General features: G+C 43.2%; 1 protein-coding gene across 1 annotated transcript in view; it reads right to left on the bottom strand.

The window, feature by feature from the left end:
- LOC141133845 (NACHT, LRR and PYD domains-containing protein 3-like) overlaps nucleotides 1-7,663 on the bottom strand; it is a 158,647-nt gene extending 150,984 nt beyond the window's left edge. The window contains exon 1 of the mRNA XM_073623422.1: nucleotides 7,536-7,663. The gene's annotated coding sequence lies outside the window, so the exon portion shown is untranslated. The remainder of the gene's footprint in view (nucleotides 1-7,535) is intronic.
- Between the last annotated feature and the right edge of the window lie 14,453 nt (nucleotides 7,664-22,116).

A 22,116-nucleotide genomic window follows, 5' to 3' on the forward strand; every position in this document is an offset into this window, starting at 1 on the left:
TGTCAGTTTACGTAAATCATTTCCTTTTATATGGAAACCAAAAGAGATCAAGTATTTAGGAATACAAATTCCATCTAAGCTAGACAATCTTTATGACCTAAACTATAAATCTCTTTTATCATTTGTAAACTTTAGGAATGGTGAACTCTGAAACATTCCAGGTTCAGGCGGACGGCATTATTAAAAAAAATTATATTTTACCACAAATTCTCTATGTTTTCCAAACACTCCCCACAGACCCTCCACAGACCTTTTTTAGTTCATTAAAATCTTTATTTTTGATATACATGGGCTGACTTAACAGCCAGGATCAGATACAATATCCTCACTAGGCTTAAATCTTTGGGAGGGGCAATATTATTATTGATTGGTTTCATAATTCCTTTAGAAAACTATTGGTTCAATTTTCTCTGGTTCAAATAGAGGAAGAGTTGTCCGATTCTCCTCTTACATCTCTATCATGGACTTTGCCTTCTTTACAAACACAAACAGGCTTTATATCTCTCGGTGTCTCATTAACTCTTATGCAGTTCAATAGCCAGTGCTTCTCTTCTGCTTGATTCCAAGCATGCGTGGAACTTTGTGTGTCAAAATTGTGTACACGCGATCTGAATTTCCAACAACAGACCTTGTTGTCGGAAAATTTTAGATCAAGCTCTCAAACTTTGTGTGTTGGAAATTCCGATGGAAAAATTCCGATGTAGCCTACACACGGTCGGAATTTCCGACAACAAGCTCTGATAGCACATTTTCCATTGGAAAGTCCGACCGTGTGTACGGGGCATTAGAGTTTTGGACCATTTACTTCAAATGTTTTCGCTGTCATCTTATGTGAGTGTTGAATTCTATTTGATACACTTTTGAGACCTGCACCAGATTGGTATTGTTATATGAGTGGTGGGAGGAGGTATTCCCCTCACATCCTGCCCCCTATATGATTTGTCATTTTTTTTGTAGTGGTTCTTTCAATCTGTTTCTTTGTAAGTATTGCTATACTCTAATAAAAAAATATATTGTTGGGGCGTTGCGAGCGAGTGGAATGGCAGCATAGAACCGGAGCTCCGGTGAATCCCAGGAGAAAAGCGGCTCAAATCGAATCATCTAGCTCCGTTTTTGTTTCCCACAGCAAGCGATCTGTTTGAAGACAAAACAGGGACAATGTCCAGAAAAAGGAAGGAGCAGAGGAAGCCACAAAGACTGACGGACTTCTATGACATGAAGCAGCATGACGGTAGGCAAGATGGCGCTGGGTCATCATCTACCCCTGTAAGCAACTCCTCTAACAATCCTCCTAAAAAGAGCAGCCTCCTTCCAAATAGACCCACAACAGGGAGCCCACAATCATACTCTCCCTCTACCCCCTCAGGCAGCCCAGCTAAGGCTAAATTTAGAATGGATGGAAAGGGATCCCTCGGAGCGGCCAGCCCTGGCTTGGATTCCGGGGATGATACACGTGAGCTCCCTGACTCCATTGAAACCTTCCCCACCATGCACAAACCCGTGATTGATACTGTCCTGAAGGATATGCTTTTATCATTAAGAAACTCACTGCAATCAGATCTGATGAACTGCATGCATAAGTTTAACACTAGTATTCAGGCAGTAGAAACCCAGGTTGAGAACATTGAGCAAAAAATGGGAGAGTATGCTGTTACCATTAATGATTTAGTGGATTCACATGAACAAAAGGAAGGGGACACTGAATGGCTAAAGGCTAAAATCGCAGACATTGAAGACAGAAATAGGAGGAATAACTTGAAAATCAGGGGGATTCCTGAAACGATACAGCAAGCTGATTTGCGCTCTTATGCTTCCTCACTGTTTAAATCTCTCCTTCCTGATCTCTCTGATCTTGAGATCACGATCGATAGAATTCATCGTCCGCCAAAACTATCGTACCTGTCAGAACACATCCCTAGAGATGTAATCTTACGCTTACATTTCCATCATACCAAAGAACAGCTGATGTTGACTATGCGAAAGAAGGATCAAATTCCTGCAATGTCCACAATACCAGCATCTACAGTTCTATGCAGATCTCTCCCAATACACACTTCAAAAAAGAAAGAACTTAAACACCATCACTAAAGTATTGAGAAACCACAATATCATGTACAGATGGGGATACCCTACCAAACTATCCATCACAAGAGATGGACGCACTCACGTGGTAAATTCCTTAGAAAAGGGACTTTCTCTTTTAGAGGAGTGCAAGATCATCCCTGAACAGGAGCTGGGTACTACTCAGTCCCCCAGGTAAGTAGAGCCTGCATGGAAGACGGTCACATCAAGAAACGCTAAAACACACACCTGAGCCAAGATGGTTATCCCATAACCTACAGGTTCCTGGAGTTTAAGTGCTCATAAGTTTGAACTTTCTCCTCCTACAGCCTGAACAGCAAGTGCTGTACACAAACATTTATAGTTATCAGAGTTTAGGATCAACTCCTGAAAATGTTGATCTTATGCGAGACTGTTACTTGCATTATTCTCAGAGTTTTTGTTTGCTTTTATGTTTTCTTCTTTTTGTTCTTGGAAATTGCAGCAGTCAGATTCCATGAAACCACAGATGAAACAGGTTTTGCTTCAGCATTCAAGGAGAAAGGAAAAATCTCATCCAACCTTCAAATTACACTCAACCCTACTGCATTATGGCCATCTAACTGTGAGTATGTCTTAAAGCGGGGATCCACCTATCGTTTTTTTTTTTTTTGGAGTTCATTCACAAACTTTTCTTCTCATGATTATCTACTCACATGTTCTGTGTAATAAGTCCTCCTGTGTCTGATTTTGTTGTAAAGAATAACTTATAAAATTCACTGAAGGCGGTTTCCATCTTCATTGTGGGCATTTGAAGCCCACAAGCATGTATTTCCTGGATGCGGTGAATGCTGTGCTTCCAGCATTCACCGAGATGTTGTGATGACGCTGTTGCACAATGCATGCTGGGAAGCCTGAGACTAGCTCCCAGGGGACTGTGGGAGGTCTGGGAGAGGCTAGAAACACGCCTACGCCCATGGGAGGAAAACCAGGAAGTGCTAAGAAGATTAGAAAAAAAAGGTAATTACGACGATTTAAATTTTTTTACACAGCATGTCAGCATCTAGGCAAGGAAGAGAATGCATAGAGATAATGTTCAAAATTTGGGTGGAACCCCACTTTAAGCATCACCACACCACTTGAAACATACTCCCTGCTATTCCAAAAAAATCCACAAGAGGGCAATATTTCCTTAAAGATGACTTCTATTCACAACCATCCTCTTAGCATCCTAATACCTTATCTATGGGTATAAAAATAATTTCCATTAATGCTAAGGGCCTTAATCATGCCAAGAGGAGGTCAATGTGGAGAGAGGCCCTCTCCAATAAATCTGACGTCATATGCGTGCAAGAAACACACTTTTCTGCAGTTGCTGCCCCTTCTTGCACCCATAGGAGTTTTCCTTATGTCTTCACAGCCAATGCCCATAACAAAACTAAAGGTGTCCTCACAACCATAAGAGACTCAGTGGCATTTACGCTTCATGACACAATCGAAGATCCTAGAGGACGATACTTAATCTTAATATGCGACCTTAATTCAATCACATACACTATAGTTAATGTGTATACACCCAACCAACACCAAGTGCACTTCCTCCATAAAATTCTTCGCATAACTAAAAAACATCAAAGAGGAAGAGTGATAATATGTGGGGACTTCAACGCAACACCTGACCCAAGCCTGGATTCTTCTTCTGGTACAAGGCGTTCAGGCCCTTCTCTTTCAGCCATACTTCACTCACAAGATCTCTATGACGCTTGGAGGTGCATGCATGCCGGCGAAAGGGACTATACATTTTTTCCTCTCCACATAGGGTTTATTCACGCATAGACCTTTTTCTTGTAGACCAAGGTACTCTCTCAAGTGACGTCTACAACCATTAACGCCATTTCATGGTCGGACCATGCGTCTATCCTTTCTCTGAGCGATGAAACAGTATGTAATATACCTCACATGTGGCGCTCAAATACCTATCTGATGCAACAACCAAATTTTAAAAATGTTATAAGTAAGCATTTAAACAAATTCTTTAGTATTAACGCTTCCTCTGTGCAGGATCAATTTGTTCTATGGAACACACACAAAGCGTATATACGCGGTATCTTTATACAACTGGGGGCTAGAGCCAAGAGGCAGCAGCGACAACGCATAAAAGAGCTGACGGACAAAATTTTCCAACTCGAATCCTGTAACAAACAAAATCCGTCACACCTAATTTCCCAACAACTCACAAAACTACGCTATGACCTGAGATTGCTATTACTCGAAAACTTCGAAAGGGCCTCCAAAAAACTCAAAATGACATATTACGCCACAGGCAACAAAGCTGGCAAAACATTAGCACATAGGATAAAAGGACACAGACATAAAACAAAGATCCCTTTCATACTGCACCCCCTTACTAAACACAAACTCTACCATCCCCAAGACATAGCTGACACTTTCAGCCACTATTATAGCTCGTTTTACAACTTGAAAGACACAAATACTGTACAACCTAGCACTGACGCAATTAACTCCTTTCTACAACATCTAGATATACCTACACTCACGCAAGAACACCTTCAGACTTTAAATCAACAGTTTACTACAGAAGAAATAAATAAAGCCATTGATTCCCTCCCCAGCAACAAATCACCAGGCCCAGATGGATTCTCTGGGGAGTACTACAAAACCTTTAAACATTTATTGATCCCATATATGGAATGCACTTTTAATGCTGCTGCTGCCTTTGCCTCTTTTCCACCAGAAATGCTATCTGCAATCATAGTGACATTGCCAAAGCCGGGGAAGGAACCTACCACTCCCTCAAATTTTAGGCCCATCTCATTGCTCAATTACGATTTGAAAATTTATGCCAAAATTATTGCATCCCGCTTATTACATATACTTCCCCTACTCATACATCCCGATCAAACCGGTTTTACGAAGGGTCGCCAGACATCTGACGCCACTCGGAGACTGATAAACATCATACATCTAGCTAAGACGCACAAAAGGCCTTCTCTGCTATTGGCGTTAGATGCGGAGAAGGCCTTTGACCGCATCCACTGGCAATACCTTACCCAGGTCCTGCATAGATTTGGCTTTACAGGCACTATATTATCAGCAATCTTAGCCTTATACTCCAAACCCTCTGCTCAAGTATTCACATCAGGAGCATTATCCAAACCATTTAACATAACAAACGGCACAAGACAGGGCTGCCCCCTGTCTCCCTTAATCTTTAACCTGCTCATAGAACCCTTGGCTATATATATCCGCTCTCACCCTGAAATAAAAGGCTTTACTATAGCTAAATCCACCCATAAGATTAGTTTATTCGCGGATGATATAATCATGATTTTAACTAATGTGGAGACTTCCCTGGCTTTGGTACATACAGCTCTGGACATGTTTAATAAGGTATCTTACTATAAAGTAAATGAGAGTAAATCCTATATAATGGGATTAGGTATTGAATCTAGCCTGCAAGTTAAACTTAGTTCACAATTCCCATACACATGGGAAAACAAGGGGATAAAGTACTTGGGTATTATCCTAATAGCAACAATGGACAAATTAGCAATAGACAATTTTCACTCATTTCCTAGGACCGCTACAGAAAAAATTATTGCATCTAGCTAGAGTGGAACTGTCATGGTCAGGCCGACTGGCAGCGTTTAAGATGATGGTTCTGCCACAGCTGCTATACTTATTTAGAATGCTTCCAAGCCCTATTCCTAATTCCTTCTTTAACAAAGCTCAACCTCAGATCAATAGGTTTCTCTGGCAGGGTAAGAAGGCCAGATGTTCTTTTATGAAACTAACTAAATCTAGAGATGCTGGTGGAATAGGACACGTCATATTAAAAGATTATACAGCGGCAATTCTTTCACAAGCAAAATTTTGGTTGTCCCAATCCCAGACTCATAGATGGTTAGAACTAGAAGAGGCACAAACACCTGGATCAAAACTAGCAGATCTTCTATTGTTAAACAATATTCAACTACATACCCAGACACACTTGTCACCCACAATGGAAGCCACACTACTGGCTTGGAAGATGTTCACATCGATAGAATTTTTGAACCAAACAACCAAAAACATCCCAATTACTTTAACTAGTCTCACATTAGCCATACCAAATCTACACATAACACATTGGACGTCTAGAGGCATACTTACACTTGAAGATCTCATGCTAGGCACAACACCCAAAATGTTTGAGGCCTTGAAAAAAGAATATGGTCTGCATGAAAAAGATCATTACAGTTACCTCCAGATTTCTCATCTACTCCAAAAACTCCCGAGCACATCTATTAAAGTGCCTTGGCGAGTATACCTCTCCCTCACAAATACAAACACCCACATAAAAGGAATATCTTTATTTTATAATTTGCTAAATAATAAACACGTCTTTACTAAAACCAACAACATCAGAGTGGGAACGTGATCTGGGCACAACTTTCACTGAAGAAAAATGGCAAAAAGCCTTACGCAACACATTTACCGCTACTAAATGTGTTAACTTATGGGAGACAACTTACAAAATAACACTAAACTGGTACTTAACCCCTTACCGAATATCCAAATTTGCCAAACAAGTCTCACCTCTATGTTGGAGACACTGTGGAATTACAGGTACATTGTCCCACATACTGTGGAACTGTCCAATTATTCGCCCATTATGGCAAAAAGTATTTGAACTAATCTCAGCGATAACAGGGTATACAGTCATCCCCAAAGCAGCTGTGGCAATCCACTCATTAGGCATAGAGAGTATTCCAGTCACAACCAGGACCATAGTCATCCACATACTACTCAGCACCAGATTGGCAATATTGAGACATTGGAAGGACATTAAACCTCCCCCATTTCAAGAGATAGTTGAACTAACTAACACACATGCCTCATATGAACTTATGTTTGCAGCAGCTCAAGGACACTATCAGAAACCGCAAACCAAATGGTCCGAGTGGCTCTCATGGTATTCAATTCACTATAAAGATAAAGGTTCTTAATGTTCTGAATGTTTGCATTTTATACATATGCGAAGTATATATTGCTGCTTTTTTTTTCTGTTTTTCTTTCCTGTTGTTTCCTTTCCTTTGCTGTTTTCTTTTTTTTGACACTACAACGGTCATGTTACACCTGGCACGACAAAGTTTTGGAGTGCCGGGACTTCCAGTTTATCTACCAGCATCCATATGGTACGGATATTTTATATAAGTTACATTGTAAAACAACTAATTGTTGCTGAGTACAACATCACACTCACCAACTGTCAACATATACTTATATAAAGCTGATTAATAGTAAACCATTTTGAACTGCATAATATGCAAACTCATCAGTGATGCTATAGAATGTTTGTATGTTCGTAAGAATGTTCGTTTGTTCGTACAACTATGCACTGTTTTATATCTTAATAAAAACTATTGAAACTAAAAAAATATATTGTTACATATATTATAAAAAAAGGAAAAGAAGAATGATTGGTGTCTCACCTTGTTAGATCTGTCCATACATCCTCAGATTGTATGTTCTCTTCTGACAATGAAGAGATCTGGAAATAGTTCTAGTGAGCAAATATGTTTTTTGCCTCGGAGGTAGAGAGGGGTGGGAGGGGGAGGGGGGATTTGCAGTAACATAACACTCCTCACCCGTATAGACTATTCAGACGTCCTTATTCTCTAACACAACACAGCATAGGGTGTGTCCACATTCCTCATCCTGTATAACGAGCTGAACACGTCTCATCCAGAGGCTTGCCATATATTATACAATTTTCTTATTTCATTTTCTTTAGATTTACCTTCAACCATGTAGTGCAAGGACCTGCCTGATTGCATGCCAAATCAAAATGTTTAGGTTTGACCTGATTTCATATGGTTTTGATAAATCTAAAGGCAAATTGTATAATGTAGGGCCAGCCTAAGGGATCCATTCATAAAAATATCTGCAGAGCTATTCAACCAGCAAACTGCATGTCTATTTGTCATGGATGGGGGACTGAGGGTAGAGGGATGTGGGAGCCTGGTATCTCCATATGTTGTATGTCCTCAGAAAATAAAACTAACATTCTTGCAGTTTTTTTATATATAGCTGAACAACTTGGATAGGATACAGGGAGCAGAGGGATACTCCAGAACACTAAACAGTACTAGGAGGATCCTCTTCACTCTGCAGATACTTCTTGGAAGAGTCCCTTCAATGGTAGCTCAGGGAATGGACAGCACTGGGACACCATAAGCAATGTTCCAGGACAGGCAAGTCTTAGTATTAGTGCACCAGGGGTTAACAGCAGCAACAGTCACCCAGATCCTGCCCTCAGCTCTGTACTCACAAGTCCTCGGATGCCTCCTTTCATTGTCAGACAGAAATTTCCTTAGTGAACTCTCCAGATCAGATCCTAGGTGAAATCCCCCTTCTTTAGCTTCAGAGGTTCTTAGCAAGTAGGCCTCCCCCCAGCTTTAGCATAGCTGAGACCTTGAAGAGCTCAGGTAAATCTCAGCTGGGCTGCCTGGGTGGGCAGCAGCCCTCCAGGCTGGGAACTTCTCCTCCTGGACAAGAACAAGAACTTCTGTAGGCCTCAGGCTTTTTATGTGCTGTGCAGCCACCTACTGGGCACACCTCCCCACGGATTGCCTGAGACCTCATAAATATTCTGGATACTCATTTGGCCTATTCCACTCCTATGTTCTGAGTTTTCCAGAAGTCAGGGTGGAGCAATCAATCCTGCAGCCTGTGAGACACTGATCAGTCCAAAGCAATCAATCACCGCTCCACTAATTACAGAACAGCCCAAAAAAACTAAATATACCTGACATCCCAGCACTTAACTAGAAGGGTGCTACATATAGATGAAGGGAATCTCTGGCCATGTAAACAAAGGAGCCGGACATAGTTCTTTTCTTTCAGCGGGCCAGTAATTTTTAACACTCTGACTTTCCTTATAGAAAGAATAAAACAAATGTACCAGTATCAGAGTAAGGAAAGGGATGGTCAGCACTCAGGATGACTTCCAAAAAATGGTATTCCTTTATTGAAAAGACATGTACAATTCTGTAAAAACAGCCTCAGACCATCCGAAAAGCATAGGCTGTTTTTACAGCATTGTACACATCTTTTCAATAAAGGAATAGAGAAAATTGAGTACTGTCCGTGATACTTTTATTTGCACTAACACAATTTTTCAGGACAAGCTTTCGAGGTATGTCCCCTTCTTCAAGGTCCAAGCAGTACTGATTCACAAATTTTTAAGCAGAATGTTCAAGAGAAAAAAAAAAGAAGAGAAAAACAAACACATACAAATCAATGGTAATAAAGATAGCAGCAGAGTTAGTGAGATAAGACAGAGGGAGAGCTATAGAATGCAAGGGGGGGATACTAGTCACAGAGGGGGGTCGTAAAACTTTAGGATAATGTGTAAGGAAACCAATATCTAAATTCAGGCCATTATTTTTCATGTCAAAAAGAAGTATCATTTTTAGTTCAAACATTTTCCTTTCCTGGATAGTTCTGAAATTCCCTTTAAGAACTAAAACATTGAGGTCTTCTATGGTGTGGTCCAGTTGTGAGAAGTGATGTCCCACAGGTGTGCATAAACTGTCTTCTTTATGTTCCTTGATGGTATGTCTTTGCTGCACCTTTTGCATTGGATGAAGTACACTACATTACTGGAGGTACAGTTGTAAGATCCCATGATATTGAAGGTCCCATTTGTGTGTGTAACACTTTTGGATAGATTGATCTGGTTGCATAGTTTGCAGCGTTTTTTATTGCAGGGTTTGCTTCCATTATTTGTGACTTCATAATCAGAGTGAAGTTTCCTGCTGGTTAGTTTGTGTCTGAGGTTGGGTGGTTGTCTGAAAGCCAATAATGGGGGTTGTTGGAATATTCCTTTCAGAGTTTCATCCTCTATTATAATGGGTTGTAAATCTTTGATTATCTATTTGATCCCTTCAAGTGCTGGGTTGTATGTGGTGACTAGAGGTACTTGATTATTGGTTTCCTTACACATTATCCTAAAGTTTTATGACCCCCTCTGTGACTAGTATCCCCCCTAAATTCTCTAGCTCTCCCTCTGTCTTATCTCACTAACTCTGCTGCTATCTTTATTACCATTGATTTGTATGTGTTTGTTTTTTTTTTTTCTCTTTAACATTCTGCTTAAAAATGTGTGAATCAGTAATGCTTGGACCTTGAAGAAGGGGACATACCCCAAAAACTTGTCCTGAAAAATTGTATGTTAGTGCAAATAAAAAAGTATCATGGAGACTACTCAATTTTCTTTGTCACAATTGCACTAATACGGCTACAATCAAATCAATAAAGGAATACCATTTTATGGATGTCATCCTGTGTGCTGACCATCCCTTTCCTTAATCTGGTACACTGGAGGTGTCAGCTGTCTGGAGGTCTGAGCACCAGGTGGAGCTGTTATATGGGAAGGTTGTAGCGCTTACATACCTGTTTTCCCTAAAAGTACCAGTATATCTTCATACAGGCTCTTCATATTGACATACAGGAATGCAAATCAGTGCAGAAAAACTCTGTAACATTTCAAACTTTAACAATTTTGTATAAAACTTGGTTGTTCAGCTTGAAGAGGTAGGCAGTTCATGAACTAAAACAGTGAAAAATTATAATATATATATATATATATATATATATATATATATATATATATATATATATATATATATATATATATATATATATATATATACACATATATATACATATACACACACACATATATACATACACACACACACATATATACATACACTCACACTAATGGTGAACAAATTGAATAATAAAAAAATGAATGAAGCTGCTATACAGAAAGTGCTAAACACTTGAACAGAGTGAAAGAGTATAAATACAGCGTTCACAAACATGAACCCATCAGTAAAAGTAATCAGAACTAAAACAAACGTGTAAGTGTGGAGTATGTCACATTTTACTTAAAGTCTAAATTCAGACATGGCACACATGATCTGAAAGTTCCTAAAAACAAGTAAGGACTCTCGGGTTTACATGCTTATGGGATTTGTTTGTCTTGTTTACTTTAGTACCTTTCTCTAGCTGTGTGAAGTTGGCACTCCATGTTTGTAAAACGTGAATAAAAATATACCATTTGTTTATGCCGCGTTTGTGCTGATTTGTGCCACAAAAATGAGCGTTTGTGCCGGTTCGGTTTCTGAGATATTAAACATTCAATTCAATGCAAGCCCCACCCACTTTGCACCCCATGTTGCTGAATTTGAGAAGCAAACGCGCCATTCGTTTGTGCTGCGTTTGTGCTGCAAAAATAAACGTTTGTGCCACTTTGGTTGCGGAGATATTGTGCGTTATAGTTGCTGAAACCCCGCCCACTTTGCAACCCATGTTGCTGAATTTAAAAAACAAACACGCTATTTGTTTGTGCTGGTTTGTGCCGCAAAAATAAACGTTTGTGCCACTTTGGTTTCGGAGATATTGAATGGTATATGTTGTCAAACACTGACTTTACACCTCGTTATTAAATCTTACATACAGCTAGATTTATTTGTTCGCGGTTTGTGCAGATTTGGTGTATGTTGTACATGATGTTTTACTTCACATGCGTAGTTTTGCCACCCCCACAGGTATCCCCCCTTCTGACTCTCTAGCATTGACTGGAAGAACAGATGGAGGAGGAAATCTGGGGAGGGGGTGGGCACAGCTGGCTCTAGTGAGCCAGAGCCAGCTGTTAATCAGGCGGCAGTGTGGATCTCGACAGTATTGTCGGGATCTGTCCCACCTGCAGCGCAGCTCTGCGCCGTCAGGATATAGTGGGCAATAGCCCGCAACATGCACATGAGTTTTTTGTTACAGGAGAACATACTATATGTCATCTTGTGAACAAAAAGAAAACTAAGGCCAAAAAAGGTTGGGCCATAATTCTCTTTTAACAAAAGTTTAAACCAGGTGTTAACCAAGCAAAACAGCACTCCAACAAATTCTCTTATATAAGTCACTTATTTTTTTAATTGCTTTTGAAAAATATCTGTCAGTAAACATTCTTTTCCTGACAGACTCCATGGCAGACTACGTGTGGGTTAACTCCGCCTCCTCTCCAATGCTATAGGACCCCTCTCCCATAAATTTGAGCTCACCGCTAGAGACTGTGTTCTGTAATAAGCCAACTCATGACCAAAGGGTGGGAACTCTGTCTGCCATGGAGTCCATCAGAAAAGGAAAATTACAGTAAGTATTTGACAATAAATTTTCAGTTTTCCTGACAGACTTCATGGCAGACTACATGTGGGAAATAACTAGTCAAACCACATGGGTGGGTTTGCTGATAAAAAGAAGTTTAATTCTCCCCATCAACCAACTGGGTTCTTAAACCAAAGATCGAAGAGGATAGAGAAGCAAGTTCTATGCATTAGTGTGACATAAAGGTGTTAATGGAGGCCCATGAGGCCGCCTTGTAGATGACATCAGGAGCCACATGCTGGGCTGCTGCCCACGAAGCCGCCATACCCTCGGTAGAGTGTGCTGTCACCGCCTCTGGAGGAGCCAGGGCTTAGCCCTATAAGCCTGCTAGATAGACTGGACGATCCAGGTCGTAAACGTTCTGGGGGAAGCCTGTTTCCAATTGTTGCCGGAGTGTAGAGCAGAGAGGAAGCCGGAGCGTCTAAAGGAGGAAGTAACTCGTAGGTATTCCTTCAGCATTTTGCCTACATCCAGAGGATGAACTTCAGGAGGAACCTGGGGTCCTGAATGTAGGTAGGACAATTTATTGGTCCTCATGGAACACTGAAAAGACTGCGGATTTGAGCCAAGCATAGGGATGAGGACCACCCGGTCAGGGAAGAAAGTCAGGAATGGTTCTTCATTAACCAAGGACCCAATCTCAGAAACCCTTTTAGCCGAAGTGATAGCTACTAGAAAGGCAGCTCTTGCAGAAAAGTTCTTAATAGAAAGATCCCACGGTGCTTAGTCCAGAGAATATCCTGGGATTCCCAGGTCCCTGAATTATCTGCCCGTAGAGAATGAGAATTTGATAAACTTGGTGCAAAATATCTCAGACTTTATTTGTGCTTGCCCTTCTCGAGCCCATGAGGGTGGAAATTACTCCTGAAGCACACCCAAGAGACTCCAGCCTTTCCCTCTGAAGAACCAGACCCTCAGTCTCAGTAATGCTGTAGAAGGGTGCAGGACTGCCCCCCTGAGAAAGAAGGTCTGGCCTGAGAGGAAGAGGTAGCGGGTCCCAGAAGCTGAGCTGGGTCAGGAGGGGAAACCATGGCCTGTTCAGCCAGTAAGGTGCTATCATCACCGCCTCAACCGCCTCCACTTGAAGCTTCCGTAAGAATCTGAGGATGCTCAGGATGCTTTTCGTGAAAAGGCGTACGCCCTGTTGGAGCTTCCACTGATCTGTCAGGGCATCTATTCCAAAGGCCTGGCTGCAACTGCCCCGAGTGTAATACTTCTTGATTTTTAAGTTGCAGGGGGATGCAAATAAATCTACTTCAGGATTGACTCCCAAGGACTGGATCCACTCGAACATCTGCGCATGCAGTGACCACTCATTGTTATCCATATAAAAAATTCAGACTTGATAAAGGAGCACGCATGCCCATTATGAGCTTCGCGCATGCTCAGAAACACGTAGTGGACCCCTGTGAATGAACTACCCGAGTGACGTCATCGCCCATGTGATCTGTTGGAACGCGGAAGTGATATCTCCACTTTACCGCATACACAGCCGGCGCTTCCGAGCGGAGGTCCGCGGCCATCCGCCCGGCATCCATCCAGCCCCACACCACTGGAGTCTTTGACGATACCGGGTTTAGTTCTCTATGGAAGCTGTTACTCTTCAGCCTTAATGTAAGTGCTCACACTTGCTTGTCAACGTTTTAATAAATCACTGGTACTTAAGAGGAGCTTTCTTTTTGAATTTTTTATATGTATATGGAGAGCTGACTTCACTCAACAGGAAGCTGCCCTTGGTATTTTGATTGCACAGATCCCCCTGGCCCCCACATCCATCTACATTACGGATGATTTACACATCATAGACTCTTTCTGGACTGTTTTTATGGGTCTACTGCTTAGTTTTTTATCTATGCTTTTTATCTATTTTTATCCCTTTTTTACTGATTATTATACCAATAATCGTGTAGATAGAGACAGAGATATATATATCAATATACTAACTTTAACGTTATTTACTCTTTTATCTACGGACTTGAGCGCTGCTACATCATATATCTTACTCATTGTTATCCAGCTGAGTGTGCGACAGGAAGTCCGCTTGGACATTCTCGACTCCAGACTCCATCTGAAAAGGGCGTAATCTCCCCAGAGACCACTTGACCATGGGGGTGGTAGAGACCATTGTGCCGATAATCTTTAAAAATTGCGAGGCTTTTAGGTGTGAAGAGCTCGGAGCTCGTAATATTCTTTCTTGAATGACTGGAATATTTTCCATGGGGAGAGAGATGGAACTTTCTACCGTGTGGAACTAAGTACAGTATATCAGGCGTTGGACTGGTTCCAGGTTGCTTTTTCCCAGACGTGCTGGAAGAGAAGCAGACAGGCCCCCACCCAACCCGCCTGGGCAGGCCCAAACTCAAAATGGCTTAGCCGGCTTTCGTCCACTGGACGCCTGGCTCTTAGCGGGCTTCTGGAAGGATGCCTGTCTTATGCTCCAATTCCTTCTGATATCTCGGCCGGGCCTGTAAGAGCGTGCTTCCCTTGAACGCCCAGTATTATGTCTTCTGTGCTAAGGCCTTTTCTGATTGAACAGATTCCTAACCTGAGGCAGGAAGCCTGACCTCCCACCTGTGGCCAGGGCTATGGTGCTATCCAGCTTGTCACCAACCAGCGAGGACCCTTCAAGGGGATCCTACACCAGGCCTGCTTGGATGCTGGGTCCACGAGCCAGGGGCGCAACCACAAGGCCTGCTTGGCTGTGACCAAGGACAGCATAGTCCGGGCTGAGAGGCGCATAGGGTCAAATGAAAGCCTCCCCCAGGAAGGGTACCACCAGCTTCAGCTCCTGGATTACCGAGCCCCTGGCTAGTTCTTCTGAGACTCCTCTGATCATGGAGTCTACATTCTCCATCCAGACCTCCATGGCCTTGGACATAGCCACAAGGGCCAAGGCGGGTTTGCAAGCCATCCCGGCTGACCCCTAAATCCTTTTAATATCTTGATCTATTCTTCTCTCAAACTCATCTTTGAAGGATACCGCAACCCCCAGAGGAAGAGTGACACGTTTAACTAGTCGCATCAGAGCTGCATCTACGAGGGCAGCGTTTCCCAGATATTTCACTTCCTCAGCCTTGAAGGGGTATAACCTGGAGGTCCTACTTGACAGAGGTCTTTTTATCTACCTTGCTCCATTCCTCATCAATAATATCATTTAATTCAGAAAGGAGTGGAAAATTGGAATGTTCTTTCTCCAGATGCTTAAAGAATTTCTTCTGTTTAGCTGGGGGAGTAGAAGAGTCTTCCCACTTAAGGGCCTCTTTGACCGCTTTAATTGGAGAAACCAGGGTGAAGTCGAAGCCTCCAACAAAATTATCTCCCTCCATCTCGCTGTGCGAGGAATCAGGGAAGGAATCATAAGGCTGGAATGGGCTCCTGGGCCTCGTCAGCCAGGGAGCTAGATAATGTGGTGGACTGGCTCTTTGTGGGATTGTTGCATCATCCGTTTAACCAGCGTCTCCATTTGCCAGTATTCAGCATCTTTTTCCCCGACTGCCTTGGCATAACAAGGGTCACATAAGGACTTGACTTCCAGGACCCGGGTCCCGCAACCCCAGCAGAATTTGTGATCAAAACGGCTGTCGTGGCGGTGGGTGTGGTGTTTGGAGGAGGAATGGAAACATCTCCTCTGTTGGGAGGAGGAATGGAAACATCTCCTCTGTTGGGAGGAGGAATGGAAACATCTCCTCTGTTGGGAGGAGGAATGGAAACATCTCCTCTGTTGGGAGGAGGAATGAGAACATCTCCTCTGTTGGGAGGAGGAATGAGAACATCTCCTCTGTTGGGAGGAGGAATGAGAACATCTCCTCTGTTGGGAGGAGGAATGAGAACATCTCCTCTGTTGGGAGGAGGAATGAGAACATCTCCTCTGTTGGGAGGAGGAATGAGAACATCTCCTCTGTTGGGAGGAGGAATGAGAACATCTCCTCTGTTGGGAGGAGGAATGAGAACATCTCCTCTGTTGGGAGGAGGAATGAGAACATCTCCTCTGTTGGGAGGAGGAATGAGAACATCTCCTCTGTTGGGAGGAGGAATGAGAACATCTCCTCTGTTGGGAGGAGGAATGAGAACATCTCCTCTGTTGGGAGGAGGAATGAGAACATCTCCTCTGTTGGGAGGAGGAATGAGAACATCTCCTCTGTTGGGAGGAGGAATGAGAACATCTCCTCTGTTGGGAGGAGGAATGAGAACATCTCCTCTGTTGGGAGGAGGAATGAGAACATCTCCTCTGTTGGGAGGAGGAATGAGAACATCTCCTCTGTTGGGAGGAGGAATGAGAACATCTCCTCTGTTGGGAGGAGGAATGAGAACATCTCCTCTGTTGGGAGGAGGAATGAGAACATCTCCTCTGTTGGGAGGAGGAATGAGAACATCTCCTCTGTTGGGAGGAGGAATGAGAACATCTCCTCTGTTGGGAGGAGGAATGAGAACATCTCCTCTGTTGGGAGGAGGAATGAGAACATCTCCTCTGTTGGGAGGAGGAATGAGAACATCTCCTCTGTTGGGAGGAGGAATGAGAACATCTCCTCTGTTGGGAGGAGGAATGAGAACATCTCCTCTGTTGGGAGGAGGAATGAGAACATCTCCTCTGTTGGGAGGAGGAATGAGAACATCTCCTCTGTTGGGAGGAGGAATGAGAACATCTCCTCTGTTGGGAGGAGGAATGAGAACATCTCCTCTGTTGGGAGGAGGAATGAGAACATCTCCTCTGTTGGGAGGAGGAATGAGAACATCTCCTCTGTTGGGAGGAGGAATGAGAACATCTCCTCTGTTGGGAGGAGGAATGAGAACATCTCCTCTGTTGGGAGGAGGAATGAGAACATCTCCTCTGTTGGGAGGAGGAATGAGAACATCTCCTCTGTTGGGAGGAGGAATGAGAACATCTCCTCTGTTGGGAGGAGGAATGAGAACATCTCCTCTGTTGGGAGGAGGAATGAGAACATCTCCTCTGTTGGGAGGAGGAATGAGAACATCTCCTCTGTTGGGAGGAGGAATGAGAACATCTCCTCTGTTGGGAGGAGGAATGAGAACATCTCCTCTGTTGGGAGGAGGAATGAGAACATCTCCTCTGTTGGGAGGAGGAATGAGAACATCTCCTCTGTTGGGAGGAGGAATGAGAACATCTCCTCTGTTGGGAGGAGGAATGAGAACATCTCCTCTGTTGGGAGGAGGAATGAGAACATCTCCTCTGTTGGGAGGAGGAATGGAAACATCTTCTCTGATGTTGGGTCCTAGATGGAGAGTCACATCTGGACCTTGATGAAGAAGGTGGGCATTGTGGCCTGGCAAGGTCCCTGTCATCTTGGACAGTAAGCTGATGGTCTGACCTGGAAGGGCTAAAAAAGGGAGAAGGGAGAACGTGACGTTTAGGGAATCAGTCCATCTGCACGTGGACCTGGCCCTCCCCTTCTCATGCCCCACATACCTAGAGCGTGAGGGCTAGCCGCACGGATGCGGTGATCTGTCTATGGCACCCTGGCGGACGAATAGGAGGCAATCCTGCAGCCTTTTAGGAATACTCACACGTCCTGGAACAAAGGAGTACAAATAGCAGTGCAGCTTCCCCTTTAAGAGGCATCTTAGCCCCCCTTCCCTCTTTTACCATAGCCCCAGGCTGAAGCTAACCATGATCTGGGAAGCTGGGCCTGAGGAGCTGACGCAAGCTGCCTGTAGTAATCCTTAGAATGACAGGGCTCTCAGGGATTCAAACATCCCCTCCGAAATGACATCACCACCATGCCCGGACTGCACCTGCACGGTGGCGACCTGCCATAGAGCGCCTGCACGGCCGCCGGGTCCCCTGCCGCACTGCGCATGCGTGAAACCAAGCCTCGGCTTCGTCCGAGGATCACACATGCGCAGTAGTGAGCCGGAGACGCAGCCCAGAAGAGGGAGCCAAACCCTGGAACGCACTTGCCATAGAAGCAAAAAGATAAAGAAGACAGCAAGGCACGTGAGGGAAAAACAAACAGGGAGCTTTTACATACAAAAACTGCTGCAATGGAGAATCTTCAGACCTGCCAGCCATTCCACGAGCCTGGGCATACGAAGGCCATCTCCACCACAGAACACAGGGGCCTGGAGCTACACATCCGCCCATTGCTGGGCCCTGGGCTATCTTGAAACTGCCCGGCATCAACTTCCACGATCAATTTTGGACATCCGTAAACGTAAGTGCATTGACCCTGACAATACTGTCGAGATCCACCCTGCCGCCTAATTGACAGCTGGCCAGAGCGAGCTGTGCCCGCCCCCTCCCCAGATTTCCTCCTCCGTCTGTTCTTCCAGTGAGCGCTAGAGAATCGGAAGGGGGGATTGGGTGGCAAAACTTTGCATGTGAAGTAAAACATCATGTACAACATCCACCAAAACTGCACAAAATCTAGCTGTATGTAAGATTTAATAACGAGGTGTAATGTCAGTGTGGTTTGACAACATATACCACTCAATATCTCCGAAACCAAAGCGGCACAAATGCTTATTTTTGCAGGACAAACCAGCACAAACAAGGCACGAATGGCACGTTTGTTTTTTAAATTCAGCAATGTGGGGTGCAAAGTGGGCGGGGTTTCAGCAGATATAATGCACAATATCTCCGCAACCAAAGCAGCACAAACATTTATTTTTGCGGAACAAACCAGCACAAACCAATGGCGCATTCGTTTATAAAATTCAGCAATATGGGTTGCAAAGTGGGTGGGGTTTCAGCAACTATAACACAATATCTCCGCAACCAAAGCGGCACAAACATTTATTTTTGCGGCACAAACCAGCACAAATGCGGCCCAAACGAATGGCGCATTTGTTTTTCAATTTCAGCAATATGGGGTGCAAAGTGGGTGGGGTTTCAGCAAATATAATGCACAATATCTCCGCAACCAAAGTGGCACAAATGTTTATTTTTGCGGCACAAACCAGCACAAATGTGGCACAAACGAATGGCACATTTGTTTTTAAAATTCAGCAATATGGGATGCAAAGTTGGCAGGGTTTCAGCAACTCTAACGCATATCTCTGCAACCAAAGCGGCACAAACGTTTATTTTTGCGGCACAAACCAGCACAAACGCAGCACAAATGAAGGGAGTGTTTATTTTTAAAATTCAGCAACATGGGGTGCAAAGTGGGCGGGGTTTGCATTGAATTGAATGTTTAATATCTCAGAAACCGAACCGGCACAAACGCTCATTTTTGCTGCAAAAATTAGCACAAACGCAGCACAAACGAATGGTATATTTTTATTCAGGTTTTACAAACATGGGGTGCCAACTTCGCACAGCTCCTTTCTCTGGGTTAATTGAAAAAAAAATACCTTAGATATTATTGTACATTAGATGTAATGATGATAATATTGTACATTAGATATAATGATGATATTATTATACATTAGATGTAATGATGATATTATTGTACATTAGATGTAATGATGATATTATTGTACATTAGATATAATGATGATATTATTGTACATTGAAAGTAGTGATATTATTGTACATTAGATGTAATGATGATATTACTGATTAAAGTTTACATGTGAAAATGTGTTTAAGCTCTGATCTGATTACGTGTAGTATAAATTGTGTGAATTTACAATAAAGGGAGTTCCAGTTTGCACCAAAGCTAGTGTTGTCTAGTCCTTGGGTACAATTCCCAGCTATAATTCCTTGTTCCAGTGTTCCAGCAGCGAGGACGCAGCACCCAGGCGGGGTGCCAGGTGGGTCTGTCACAGTACTTTTTTGATATTTTTCAATGCTGCATTCTAACATGACTTGGGTCCACAAATGGCTTCTACAGTAACATGACTTTTTAATGTGAGGAGAAAAAATACTTAAAAATGAGCTCATCATTGGGGCTCAGCAGCAAAGGGGTTAAAATGGATATTAGCCATTTATAATAGTAAAGTAAAATAAAAAGTGTGCTAACCCCCAACTCACTGTAGTACTTTATATTGGTTTCAGTTCAAAAAAAGTGTCCCACCTCTGCAGGATGGATGGCGGCTCCGATGGATAATGGATTGACCAATAATCGATCCCAGACATCATACGGGGCAGTAATGAAGGAGGGAATGTTGTCCAGTACAATGTTCTCATCCACACATAGAAAAGCATCAACTGTCTTGAAGAATAGCAGGATTGACCTAAGAAAAAATTCAAACAAATGGATAAAAACATCAATGGACATCTTATCAAACAAATCATTTTAGTTATATAGTTTTCATCACCAACATTTTTTCATTGATGAAGACTGGACTAAAACGAAATAAAAGCGAAGCTTTGTTGACTAAATCTACTGTATTGACATTTTCATTAACTAAAACTAGACTTAAATTTTAGGCATGGAAGGACAAATCTATTTGGACCTAAATCTGTGCATGTATTGCGTGTTTAACCACTTGATGACCATGGAGGTACATTCTGACCTTCAAGGTATCAGTCAAAGATAATGGCTGCATCTGCAGGTGTTATCTTAGTACGGCTGTTTAGAGCTGGTGTTGTTTCTGGTGACCATGGGGTAGGACATCCCAGCCCCGCCCATCCCCAACCTGATTGGCTTAGTATATTATATATTCTCGGCCTCTAGGAGGGGTGGGTCAGCCTGAAGAAGGAGGCGGGGCCCTGGAAACCCGTTGCAGCCCACCCCCTCCCCTTCTTGTGTGCCCTGTCTTGTTGCAGCTCGTAGTGGTGTGTGAAAGCCTGTGACTCTGCCGTTCTCCTGCCTCTTATGTGGTGTGTCTGGGCTTGTGTGAGCGGCTGTCCCACCATCTTCCCTTTTACCTTCAGTCACTCGGTGGTGGGAGTCTTGGTCTTTGCTTATGACGTTACCCCAGTTGTCATTTCCAACGGGTCCCGACATTCCCAGCAGCCCTCCAGTCTACTGTCTTGGATTACCACGCATGATATCACAGAAGCTATACATGTAGTCTGCACGATTTTTAGATGTAAGTGGATATTAGAACAAAGTGTTGTTTTTATTTACACTGACCTGTTTTTTCCTTTCATTTCAGTGCTAAAAAAATATGCACTGTCACTGTACTACTGACACTGGCAGGGAAGGGGTTAACATCAGGGGTGATCAACAAATGTGCTCCTAGAGAGTGCTTGCCAACTGTGGGGGAGGTGCTTTGACTTTGGGAAGACAGAGACCTGTGTTCCTGCTTAGTGGAAACACAGGATGTCTGTCTTCCCTTGTCACAGAACAGCGATCTGCCTTGTTTACATAGACACAGCGCCATTCTGCCTTTGTTGGGAATGATTGGTGGTTCCTGGCAGACATCGAGTCCGCTGGACCCGCTGATTGACTTCCACTCTGTCCAATCACAGTGGGGAGCTGGCTGCCGGCACAAACCCGGAAGAGGCAATGATGTACAGGTACGTGATTCTGTCTGTAGGAGCTCCTCCCCGCAGTAAATGTAAGTGGGGCGGCTGGCAAATGGTTAAAGGGTAACTCCACTTTCGTGGGAAACAAAGTAGCAACAAAAATCTAGCATATACAATTACTACAAAAGTCATATTGTAATTGGACGTTATTAAAAACTCCCTTTCCTTTCCAATCTGCAGCCACGGTCATTCTCTGTGAAATGCAATATGGCCACCTGGAGGCGCTCTGTACATAGAATATATACAGAACTCCGCCCCCCAGAAACATCATTTCCTGCTTGTGTGATTGGCTCACTGATTTTCCCAGAAGTCTGCACTAACATAAATAAAAGCAAATTTCAGAAAACAGCCAAGCTCTTTTCACTCAGAACGATCATTATCTGTACCGTGACCCCCTCCCCCTCCACAGAACAATCATATTTCCTGAATGGATGTTTCCTCATATTTCTGTACAAACCCCTAGA

The sequence above is a fragment of the Aquarana catesbeiana genome, linkage group LG03 (genome assembly GCF_042186555.1).
Source record: "Aquarana catesbeiana isolate 2022-GZ linkage group LG03, ASM4218655v1, whole genome shotgun sequence".
In the NCBI taxonomy this organism is placed as follows: Eukaryota; Metazoa; Chordata; class Amphibia; order Anura; family Ranidae; genus Aquarana; species Aquarana catesbeiana.